Source organism: Microtus pennsylvanicus, chromosome 1 (assembly GCF_037038515.1).
Source record: "Microtus pennsylvanicus isolate mMicPen1 chromosome 1, mMicPen1.hap1, whole genome shotgun sequence".
Classification (NCBI taxonomy): domain Eukaryota; kingdom Metazoa; phylum Chordata; class Mammalia; order Rodentia; family Cricetidae; genus Microtus; species Microtus pennsylvanicus.
The window spans coordinates 6,826,382-6,839,106 of record NC_134579.1 but is presented as its reverse complement, the minus strand read 5'-3'; the positions used below and the strand labels follow the sequence as shown (position 1 = coordinate 6,839,106).

Sequence of the window (12,725 nt, the reverse complement as noted above, 5' to 3'; positions counted from 1 at the left end):
AAAGAATGAGCAATTCATCATTATTAAGTGCACTGTTTCTGTTTAAATCACACTACTATCTGTGTTATAAATCATGAAACCGTAGCACGGCTCAAGTTGCAGTGAGATTCATGTTTGTAACCTGCCCTCCAGAATGCTAATGTTGTTTTCCTTCTTCTAAATGTGAGGGCCCCAGTGACTGTTTATGAACAATCATGCCTTATTTGCCTGCTTTGGACAGGAGCCTTTTGCCATTTTCTTGTAGAACAGCTGCATAACTTGGGCCAGTACCAAATTGTTCCACTTGACATTACTATAGAGGCATTCTATTCTTTCCTTAAAAGAGAGATTACTGTACATGTCTATTGTTTTAATTTTTGTCTAAAGTGAGGACCAAGCTAATGCCAGCCACTTTTCTTTCTAGTCCCCAGAGTTTCTGCAACCCTCTTCTGTCTTTGGCTGAATTCCCAGACAGCTTTTAGGCAACACATTCTCCATTTATAAAAGTGGAAGAAGAACATGCCCTTTATATTACATTAAAGTCGTGACCTTAGAAGATGCGGGGTGGCCCCTACATGCTGTGACAAGTGAATCAGCATTCATTTTAACCAAAGCTTAGCACATTGTGAATTTACTTTAAGGAAAGAGAAAGCAGTGGTACATTTTCCAGTGGAATAAGTGTGCATTTGGCATTTATTCTGTAAGAAGAAAATAATTACAGGAAGTGATGAATTTTCCTGTATACACAACACAATGTTTGTATTGTAGTTACTATTTTACCATCTAGTAATTATAATTTTTCTTTTGTTCTTGGCAGAAATCTAGCATGCATAATTGCAGAGATGAACATCCTATTCTGTGTAAGAAGAAAGACCTTAATCTTTAGAAAGATAGATCTTATGCCACCAAGCACCTAGTGAGGTACTGAAAAGGAACAATTTTATATACATTTTGGATATGATCAAAAATTAGGGAAGGAATCTGATATGTACATACAAATGCATTCCCTCATGGACAGAATAAAATTATTTCTTCAAAAGACACAAAATTAAGGCAAAACAGTTTTATATCAGTCAGTTTCTTCAGACTAAAATGTGGGCTTCTCTTACAAAACACAAATCACAAGTCATTTGCCAATTGTATGCAATCCAATTAGTGAAACTAAATTGCAAAATAAACCGGGAGTTAATGAAGGCAAGTTATCATCCAGAGTGAAATATTGTTCAACAAAATAGAGAAGATCTGATATTGATGTAACAGTATGAGTCTATTATCCCAGCAATTTCAAATCGCCCTGTTTAATGCGTGAGATGTTATTAACCAATATTTGTATTCCTCCTGCTAATCAGAAATTCCTCTAGTTAACCACCATGTCAGTAATAATGTTCAAGTCGGATGTCTGTGGTACAGTACTCTGGGGTATAGTCACCATGGTTGTGTAGAAGTAGAAGCTAAGGCTTGGACCCAAATTATATTATCTATGAATATTCACAGCATTAGTTTTCATTAATTAGATTCTTAGCCACTCAGATTAGTTTGCTTTTCTAAGTTCATAAACTTTGATTTTATAACAAGTTTAGATTTACAGATAAATTGAGCAAAAACTACAGAAAATTCCTATATGCCACTGCCCTTCCACAGGGTGAGCATTATCCATTGCTCACAATAGTATTTGATTGAGTCACATTGGCCAAACAACGGGGCAATACAGCCTGTCATCATGTAAAAGAAAAGTTTCTCTCTTACTCTTGAGTAATTTTTTCTCTAAACTTATGTAATGGCTATCTAATAGACCAATTATGCAATGATTGAAGGTCTCCCAACAAGTAGTCTTAATAAATAATAACCATAAGGACTATTATATGTCATTTGGTAAAGAAATTAAATCCAAAGTACCTCAAGAGTTTTACTCAGAAGTCTGAATTATTAATAAGATGCTTAGTAAGTCCAGACAATGAATTATGATCATAGATTCTTCCAAGTGTCTGAAATACAAGATTTTGATCAGAATAAACACATTCTAGGACATTAGTTCATGAATTTTGAAAATCATCTAGAAGACAAATAAAACCAAATAGAAACTAAAGTCACATAAAAGGACACATATTATTCAGGTTATAATAATGATGATGAGAAATATTAAATAATATTCATATAAGAGAATGCAGAGGCAAGAGGCTCTTCTAAAGAAAAATGTAAAATAATGAGAAATTGATGATTGGCAAATTTGAACCCATTGAAATGGCTCCTTCACAAATAACTAACCAATTATGTTGAAAATATTTTAGTCAACTTGAAAGAACTGTAAAGAGGGAAAAAAATTAATCCTGGTTCTACAAATGTGGAGTAGGTTTACCTTCTAGTAACTATTACTAGGATGGAACAAAGATTTATCAGTTAACAATAAATCTTGAACGGAAAGCAAATGCTTAAAATCAAAGCAACAAAACAAAAACCACTTCCTATATTTTTAGACATCCCAAACTGACATAAAGGCAGCTCCAACAGGCTGTTGAAAATCCAATGTCTCTGAAATGTACAAGGTTGTTTTGTTGGTAATTTCTAAATTTTCTCATTTGTTTTTGAAGTAATTAATTTAAAAATATTTCTATGGTATGTATCGTGTGTGTATGTGAATTGAGTGCTGGTACAATGGAGTCCAGAGGTTTTGGATCTCCCTGGATCTGCAGTTGCAGGTAACTGTGAGCTGCTGGATGTTAGGTGCTAGGAGTTAAACTTCTGTCCTCTGCAGCAGCAGCAGTACATGCCCTCAACAGCTAAGACACCTATCCAGAAACTTGCTTATTCTTAGTTGTCACGGGCAAATCAAACAATACCTTGTGGAAACAGATCGAAAGCACTTGTCTCCTAGAGGTGATAATGACCAACTCTAGTTAGTAGTAGAATAGAGATTGCCATCTCCAGTAACAACAGTGAGGGCTGTCTTGTATTGTTCACTTCATGTTCTCAGATCTCTGACAGAACATTTTCCCAAGATTTTAATGAGCTTGGCAAGAGCTAGAGAACATTCATAAACTATCAGCCCAAGTATTCAAGTATGTATAAACCAGTAATGTAAACTCAATTTTCTCAGATATCTGATATTATATTTAGATATCAGATATGTGGTAAATATATCTGATATCTGAATATGTAAATATAGGTAAATAATAGACATGGTTATGTATAGCTACATAGACATAGAGATATAGAGATAATTATGTATATATATATGAGTTTGTACATAGAAATAACTGCTATTGCCAATACAATATAAAAAAATGGGATGTCAAAGAGCCTAGAGAAAATAAGATGGAATTTTCAAGAATACATTAATCATGAGACTATATTTCTTATTAAATATTACATATAATATATATCTCTCAAGTAATGGAAGATAAAAAAGAATGAATCTATCATTTAAAAATTATTGTAGGAAAATTTTTGAATAAGAAAAGTCATGTGATTTTTTATATTTTCCTTTGATTTAAAATCTAGAATATTATTAAATTATCAAAATTTACTCAAATTAAAAATCCAATACAGTCACTTTATTCATAAGGCACTTTCAAAGGTATAATACTAGGAAATTAGTCCCTAATTTCCATAATAAAGATATAGCCACATTCTGTCGTCCCTTTGCTGAAACCCATATGGTCCTTTGCTCCCATCTCATGGTTTTAAAATTTAATCACACATTCACTCTCTGGAAGCACACAAGTGGTTATCTTGGAAATGAGACTGAATATTTTGGTTTTGTTTGTAAAACACGGAGCTGACTCTGGGTAATCTCCACGGCTGTTATTTAGGCTGAGCATCTGTGGTGTGCTGGGCACTCCATCATTTTCAATTAAATGTTCCAATGTCTTGTGAAAGTCCCTTCAGAGTCTGCAGAACCATGGTTATAGACCCACAGAGAATATGCACTTCTTGAGCATTTTCCAGAAAGCCAGGTTTCTTGCAGAAAAGCCTATTATTTTGAGAGATTATGTAAATGCTTAGGTAAAAATCCAACTCAGAGTGTCTCAATATTTAAGACACTGCAAATGTACCATCATATTCATGGGTAAGACTTTCAGGAAGTATACCTGTCAGTTCATGGTATTTAAAATATCTGTCATGTATGAATATAGTAACTGTAGAAAGCACAATTTTTAATCTTTATGTTAGCATTATTATAGAAATTTTATGTGTGCTTATGTAGTAACAAAATCATTAATATGATAATTTTAGGAAGATATCAGGAACAAAAATTACTTTTATTCTTACAATTACTAGAACATTAAAGAAAACAGGAGTCATTACAACTGCTCCTTAAGGAATGCACTCATTTATTCTTTAAAAAGTTCTAGGCAATAGTATTTTTTTTTCTGTAATAGTTTAGTGTTCACCAGTATAATTTACAAAGGAGTTTGTTATTCACTACTGGTTCAATATTTTGAATATCAAATTCCCATAAATATATGGAGGGAACAAAATATGAAAACATAATTAATTCTATAGAGATTAGGCATTGTAGTCAATGATGTAAAGCAAACTTTTTATTCTAGAAAAACACTCAAGTTTTGTATTCTAGAAAAGACTATACTTAATGAAAACATATACAACAAAATTTCTGGCATGAATCTAGATTTTTTTCTTTTATATACCACACAGAACTTCAATTCTAAAAGGTGGGCATTTGAATATTTAAAGTTTAGAAAACAAATAAACAATAACCTTCCAAGTCTCAGATATATGAACGTTTACAAACATTTCTAATACAAAAGGAAGTGATTGAGTAGTGCCTAGTCATGCAACTCTTCAGAATTCAGAGTGGTAGAGATATCTGAGATGCTTGTGGGACAAGAGAAATAAAAAAGAGGAGGATAGAATTTTTTTAAAGGTAGGGGAGTAGAATAGCAATGACCTTGTTTATGGTCAGCAGAATATATCACCACGGCAAAGTGCGAGCAAAGGCAGAAGAATGGCATGAACTCAATGAAGGTAGAGGGAAAGAATATGAGCTGGTTTTCAGAGAAGGAACAGAGGTGCCTGATGATACAAAGACACTGCTGTATGTTAAAAATGCATTTCAATTTGTCTTTTTAGACTCATTATTACATCATCAAACCAATTTATTTGATCCTTCTTTATAAAATCAAAATCAGAAAACAATAGAAAAGAAAAGACATTGTAAATATGGGAGGTATGGGGAGAATATGTAGTGAAAATGTAAAGGCAGAGGTAAAGCTAGTTTTCCAGGGGACATGTGTTATACAGTGCTTTTTAATGTAGAAGATAACTTAAATAATTTGAAGATTGATGTATTAAACATGATATCTACAATCAATCATACTGTTAGGCCACCCTGGGAATGAACATGTTAAATTTTAGCCTTTTTAATGAATTATAAAAATATTCCAACATTTTAGCTCTAGGGTAAAAAGTGTGCCACTAAGAATATTCTATTTAATAATGCAGAAAAAGTATAATCCTTTAAGAAAAATTTCATTGAAATTATTAAAATATGCTTTCAAAGTTGAAGTTCCAGATTCAGTTATCTTCAGTGTACATAAAGCATTTTTTTTAATCTTTTTTTTTATTGAGAAAATGAGAAAAAAAAACAAGTTTCCACCTCCTCCCAACCTCCCATTTCCCTCCCCCTCCTCCCACCCTTCTCCCCCTCCTCCCACCCTTCTCCCCCTCCCCCCACTCCTCTCCCCCTCTCTCTCCAGTCCAAAGAGCAGTCAGGGTTCCCTGCCCTGTGGTAAGTCCTAGGTCCTCCCCCCTCCGTCCATATCTAGGAAGGTGAACATCCAAACTGGGTAGGCTCCCACAAAGCCAGCACATTAAGTAGGATCAAAACCCCTTGCCATTGTCCTTGGCGTCTCATCAGCTCTCATTGTTCGCCATGTTCAGAGAGTCCAGTTTTATCCCATGCTTTTTCAGTCCCAGTCCAGCTGGCTTTGGTGAGCTCCCAATACATCAGCTCCGCTGTCTCAGTGGGTGGGTGCAGCCCTCGTGGTCCTGACTTCTTTGCTCTTGTTCTCCCTCCTTCTGCTCCTCATTGGGACCTTGGGAGCTAAGCATTTATCCCAGCTACAATACAATTGAGTTATGCCTAATTATTACTTCAAGACCGTCTGTTTTAATATTAGACAAGAAGTAAGTCATGGAGGAAAATAAGTTTTATAATGGGCAATGATTAACATAAAGGAAGATAGACAAATTTAATTAGTTCTTTTTTATAGTAGTAGAAACAATGGACCTAACTCTTAGGGAAATAACCCTATCATTTCAACCTAACTGTTAACTGAATGGTTTTTGAACTCAGGGTCGATTTCAATGCTTGAAGTATTGTCTCTGGTATCAAGTTTTCCTCACATTCTCTACAGTTTGAGAAGCTGGCATAGTATGAGAAATTGAAATTTACAAATTCTGATTCATAAAATAAAATTTGGAAATATTCCAGAGTAAAACTTCAGGAGTTTATGATTTTTATAAACAAGAAAACTTCTTATTTAAGAATGATCATTGATGAACATGTCGTAGAGATTTTATGCTTAATATAAACACATAGATAGTTACATTGTTGTTTGAAAGGAGGAATACTCAAAATTTGTTGAACTTTTTAAATTAGATATTAATAGTATGCTTATCAAAGAAAAGAAATATTAAATTTAAATAAGGCATTGGTAATTGTTTTTCCTTCATTAGAAGTTTCCAAGAGATTAGTTTAAGCATGTTTATGTAACAGCAATTCTACCATACCATCATCATAAACTACAGCAACAGCAATAACATCAGTAACAATAATCATTTAACCTTTTAAAAATTATCCAGCTCCAGAGAGAAGACATCTGAAGATGACCCTAGGTTCTCACAAATGTTTGCACATGTGTGCATACAAACCTGTGAACATATACACCTACAAACTTAAATATATATACAAAATAAATTTTTAAAAATGACCCATGGAAAACATTCTTTTACCATTAAATAACACAGCGATTGCATCTGAAAATAATGAAGCTTGATCTTTTTTTTACTCCAAATGTACAGAACAATATTTTCACAATAATTTGAATATATGTAGAATATTGCTACAAATTGTATGAGGAACATATCCTTTGACTATTTGTAACAAACAACTGTCTATTTTTTTCATTAAGATGATTGGTATGAAAAATAGTATTGGTGAAATCATTTTTTTATTTTTTTCCTACTTCACAACATTTTTAACTCCCAATAAAGAAAAATAACAAAATAGTTCTTTGAATCAGTTTCAGGATAAAAAGAGCATTTTTGTTCTTTTTAAAAATTCAACTTTTTACCCATTTGCTTTAAAAGTTATTAAATACAAGGCAACTTCTTCTTTTATTATTTATCTTCTTTCTGTGTCCTGTCCCCCCCCCTTTCCCTCATGCCCCTTTCTCTCCTTTCAATATCAATTCAAAGTTTAACTTTAGATGAAGAAGCAGTCTCAGTCTGTGGAAGTGGGAAAATGTATAGGTAATAGTCTACTAAGGATCCTTCTCTTTTGAACACAATAAAATTATATTTTTCTACACTTACAAATTTTCAACTGATTTACAATTCATTTGCTTTTTATATTCATTAGTTTTCCTAAAACTTGACAGCATAAGTGAAGAGATTTTCCCACAACTATACAAGATAATTTCATAATCTAAAAGGCTTTGCTTAATTCATAAAATGAAAACAAATGTTTATGAAAATCATACTAGCTCTTTCAATATCCTGTGGAAATATTACAGATAATATAGAAGAATTTTGTTTTAAAAAATCTCTTTGATAATTAAAAGTTCAATTAAATCTGGTGACTAAGTATGAGATGTTTCAACTGAAATGAAGCCATTGGGCATTTCACATGATTACAAGATACACTGAGCAGAACAATATTGAAGTTCTGCTTTGTCTTCCAGGAAACACTGAACATAAATAATCATAAATTCCTTCCTTCTTTCTTTTGAGTCAGAACATAATACCTACTTGAATTTTATTACACTGAATACATTTACAAAATTTCATAAGTATTTTAGGGTTACATTGCAACTTATATACTACTGTGATGGGAAAATTATAGAACGTAGTGAAGGATGTAAGTATTTGTGGAGATGCTCAATCTGGGTAATGTTCCAACTTTTGGATATTCTTTTATTCCTGCCCAATTATATAAACAGCAGGAGAAAGCTTTTGTTGGACAGTCTAAATCATGGAACTCACTATTGTGTAACTAAATTGCTTATTGATTCTTTACTCTTCATGCAAAACCTTTGTCTAAAACAGAGACAAATCATCATGAAGTCTGAGAGAAGGTTCCTGGCCACAGTCCATGCAGAGTAGACCAGGAATAACTTCACATAGAATTGAAAGGATTAGAAGAATTGCTAGTACTCAAACTTCCTGGAACAGTAACCCAAAAAGACACTGAACTGAGAAGTTAGAAATCCAATAGGAGTTCTAGTCAATATCAACATACCAAATAAATTGGCAGTCAAAGTTAGTTATAACAACATTACTTTATAAATGACAATGTGGGAATGGCACTGGAAATCTATACAGAAATGTCTACAGTTGACACACTACGTTCATAATTCCTCACCATGACAATTGCTAAAATGTGACTTGATCAAGGATGATGCAGTCAGTGGACATGCCAACCTACACAGAGCACATGGAAAATCCCCCAAGGTCTCATTGCAACAAAATAATTACAAGCAACTAAGAAAAGCTGGGAGTGGCAGAGACTGTCTTCCCCTAGGGAAGGACATAACAGTTGTTCAATGTCAACCATGATCCCTGAAAATATATTTACCTGAAACATTATACAGACTGAACAGCTTATAGAGGAATATCTATCTAGGTAGGTAGGTAGGTAGGTAGATAGATAGATAGATAGATAGATAGATAGATAGATAGATAGATAGATACATACATACATACATACATACATACATACATACATACATTTATACATATATATGTACACCCAATAATGATTACTCGGAAAAAAGGTCATAAATTTGAAGAATAGAGAAGGATGTATAGAAGGGGTTGGAAGAAGAAATGTTGTAGTTAAATCATAATCTCAAAAGAAATGCTTTCCTAAAGAAAACTGTGTGCTAACTTTTAAAAAATTTCTGGCAGATTATTATCTCTTGCACTAAATCCTTAAAATATAAAAAAAAAAATCCATGAAGATCTTTGGTTTCTATTCTTATTTATACAACCTACTCTCTTCGAAGAACCTGTTAGAAAATGCCTTAGGTATACCCCTTTAAATTCTTATGTATAAGTTTATAGATTTGATAGACAAAAGTAAAATGAAATTTTAGCTAATACTTCTAACAATCTTGTAGAAAAGCTTGATATTCTGTAGTGACTATGTTAACGTTCTCACTGTAGAGCTGGTTGATCCATATCTCAGTTCTGCTGCTCTCCCCTCTCCTGTTACTTCTAATGTCTTCCTCCTCCTCTTTTCCATCCTCATTGCATAAAAACTTTAAACTGGAACTTCTTTTAAAATGATCTTCTTTGGATGCCCAAACAGAGGGAATATTGTTATTGATCTGTAACAAAAAACTCCATCATATGAAGGTTCCAACTAGAAAAGGCTAGGGATCCTCTGTTTTAAGATGAAACACAAACTGTATCCATGTCATACTAAACCACTCAATATTAAGATGAATGATTCAAAATTACTTAGCGGCAAGTGTAAGTTATTTGTATCTGTATACAAACTCTGAGCTCCATTTCATTAAAATGGTAACCAATTCTATGAACATCTTTACCACTTTGAAGACTTATCTCCCAGAGAAGGAACATGGATGTCTAAAGCATTTAGTTTAATGGAATACCGACTCTAGTCACAGACTCATGCTGTCACCAAATATGCAGAGGCTGCTTTATTTTGTTCTTCTTTTCTTTGTTCTTCTTTTGCTGTTTTATTATTCATCCATTTTCTAGAAGAGACATGTTTTGTTTAGGAAAAATAAATTTATTTTAAAAATGTTAAACATAGACTGATCACTTAAATTTCAACAACTATTTAGATTTTTATGTTTCTATATAATTTTAAAATTCATATCTAAATTTAATTGTGCATTTATAGAACCATGTGCTTAAGAGGAAGTTGAAAACATGTTAGCCAATTAGAAGAACATTATCACCATTTATATTTGGGGTCAGTTTCGGGTGTATGCACAGTTGTATCTCTGTGTTTATCAATATCAATTTATACATCAAGAAAACATTGTCTTGCTATTATAAATGCATCCTTTGAGAATAATTGAAAAGACTGGTGTCTTTAAATAAAAATTATCCATGTTATTTTTATTATTGCATTTATTTATAAGAATAAAAACATTTTATAAGGCTTTGTGAAAAATGAAAAATTCTCCTTTAGTTCTGACAAAAGAATTTGTTTTATGTGACCTATTTTACCATTTCCAAGGATGCTAATAATATGCACATATAAGGTCATATAGAGAGTTCCAAAATTCAATTTATTAAATTCTAATGGCAGGTAGCATAAATAGTATATATGCAGGAAGTAGATATTTATTAGTATTTGTTCTTATTTTCGTAGAGATATTAATAAAATTTTCTAATTCATTGGATGAGAAAAATAATAGTCTCCAATAGTTTTATATACTTAGGTTCTTCAATATTTTCATGTAAAGATGTTCTCTCAGAAATCTCATGAGTATAACTCTGATAAAATTGCCTCCATTTCTTTGCTTTCTCTTTCCGAAGAGATAGGAAAAAAGCAAAGTGTTCGCTATTCTCTTTTAACACAGTACAATAATTCACCCTGGTCACCAAAATATATGTGGCAATTGGGTTCTCTTTACCAGCCTTATGTCCTTCCAGGGACATCAAGAATGAAACCTGTTATTCACTTCAATTCTGACTCCCTGTAGCTGGAGATAGTGTCAAATCCCACAGTAGGGAGGCTCAATCCCAGGAAACGGCTACTATGTCTTAGGCCAAGTACACAGAGCAGACTGTAAAACGTCCTTCTGACCTACAGGCTATGAAGCAGAATCGCCATGACTCCCTCCCTGGGTTCAATTAATTTGCTAGAATGTCTCCAAGAAGCACTTCTCTCTTCATTGCAAAGGTTACTGCAAAGGGCACAGAGGAGCAACTAAAGAAGAGGATGCCCAGGGGAAGAAGAAGAAAAAAAGGACAAACTGGGGAGCCTCAATCTTGGGGAAAAAAATCTGTGTTCTCATTTATTTATGTTTATATTTATTATTTATTAATTGTTAGTCCTTCTACAATTTCTTACTTGATCAGGGTTATGTAGACTACAACTATCCATTGCATCCTCATCCTGTCATCATCTGGAGCACATTTAAATGTAATGACTAGTCTCTCCTTGAATCTAACAGTAGCAAACAGCAGCAAGGTCTGGGGAACTCCAGATCATCTCGTTCATGTTCCCTGTCAGTGGGTCATTCCTGTGTGGACCCCATGTTGGTGTCTACTATGCTGCTTTGTGTCTGAGATTACAATGACTGTGTCTTGTTCAGAATACCATTTTGTAGCTTTTCTTCCATTTTCTGTCTCTTCCATTCGTTCTGCCCGATCTTTTGTAATGTTATCTTAGTTTTATTTTGGATTGAGCCTTCATCCATCACTTATTCTGGACATCTTGTGAAGTTTCTGCATCCATTATCATTCACGGGAAAGAATCTTTTCTGATTAAGGCTGAGAGTAATATTTCTCTGTGCATATAAATGTAAATATTTCAAAAGCAAAGTTATGACAGGTGAATTTTGCTCAGTAACAGTATTTAGTTATATTCCAGAGAATGGGTTCTCAGCCTTTTGCTCATTATCCCTTTGGGGGTTGTATATCGGATATCCTGCATATCAAATATTTTCACTGTGATTTGTAAAAATAGCAAAATTACAGTTATGAAGTAGCAACAAAATTATTGTATTGTATGCGTGGGTCATCACAACATGAAGAACTGTACAAAAGTCCCTAGCATTGGGAAGGTAGAGAACCCTGTTCTAAAGCCTATGATACCAACCTGCTACCTGTGGTTATGACCATATTTACACTATATGACATTGATTCCTTCCTCTATATTAGGCCTTAAAAACTATCAAAGAGCAATTTTTACTCTAATAACAGTTGTGCCACAACTCCACACATGGGCTCATCTTACCTAACAGATTTGTGTCATCATTTAGGGTATTCACAGTTGAGAAGGCCTGCAGATGACTCTTCTCCCCCAGCAGCCTCCATAACTCCTTTTGAGGTTCTGTAGGCACAGGGTCAGGTAGTAAGCTTCTGGGTAGGTCCAGACTGATACCTCTATAGTATCCAAATGAGGTGTGTGTGTGTGTGTGTGTGTGTGTGTTTCCCACAACAGTGTGTCGAGAGACGACTTTCAGGACTTCTTCTCTCTCTACCATACTTTTCAATCACGGAATTGGGATTGTCAGCATTATATGGCAGGTGCTCTCCTGTCTCCCTGGTCCTCTTAATCCGTTTTACTAAAGAAATGCTTTCAAGCCAATTCTTTAGGAGAGTAGGAAAAGTGGTAGAAATAAGGGAGTGAAGGGTTCTTCCAAGAAATGCCATGCCATAGCGGTGGGCCCATGTTATAAAATGCTAGATAAATTTAAGGTACAATTGTCTACGAACGTCCAAAGAAAGTCGTTCATTATGTAATGTTAGTCATTGACAAAAGCATCTGGACTCGGGACCTACCTAAGGAGGACGCC

The 12,725-nt window shown here is 33.8% G+C and overlaps 1 protein-coding gene across 4 annotated transcripts in view; it reads left to right on the top strand.

Moving 5' to 3' along the window:
• Nucleotides 1-12,725, top strand: part of Cadm2 (cell adhesion molecule 2) — a 915,204-nt gene that overhangs the window by 824,453 nt on the left and 78,026 nt on the right. The gene's annotated exons all lie outside the window — the stretch shown is intronic.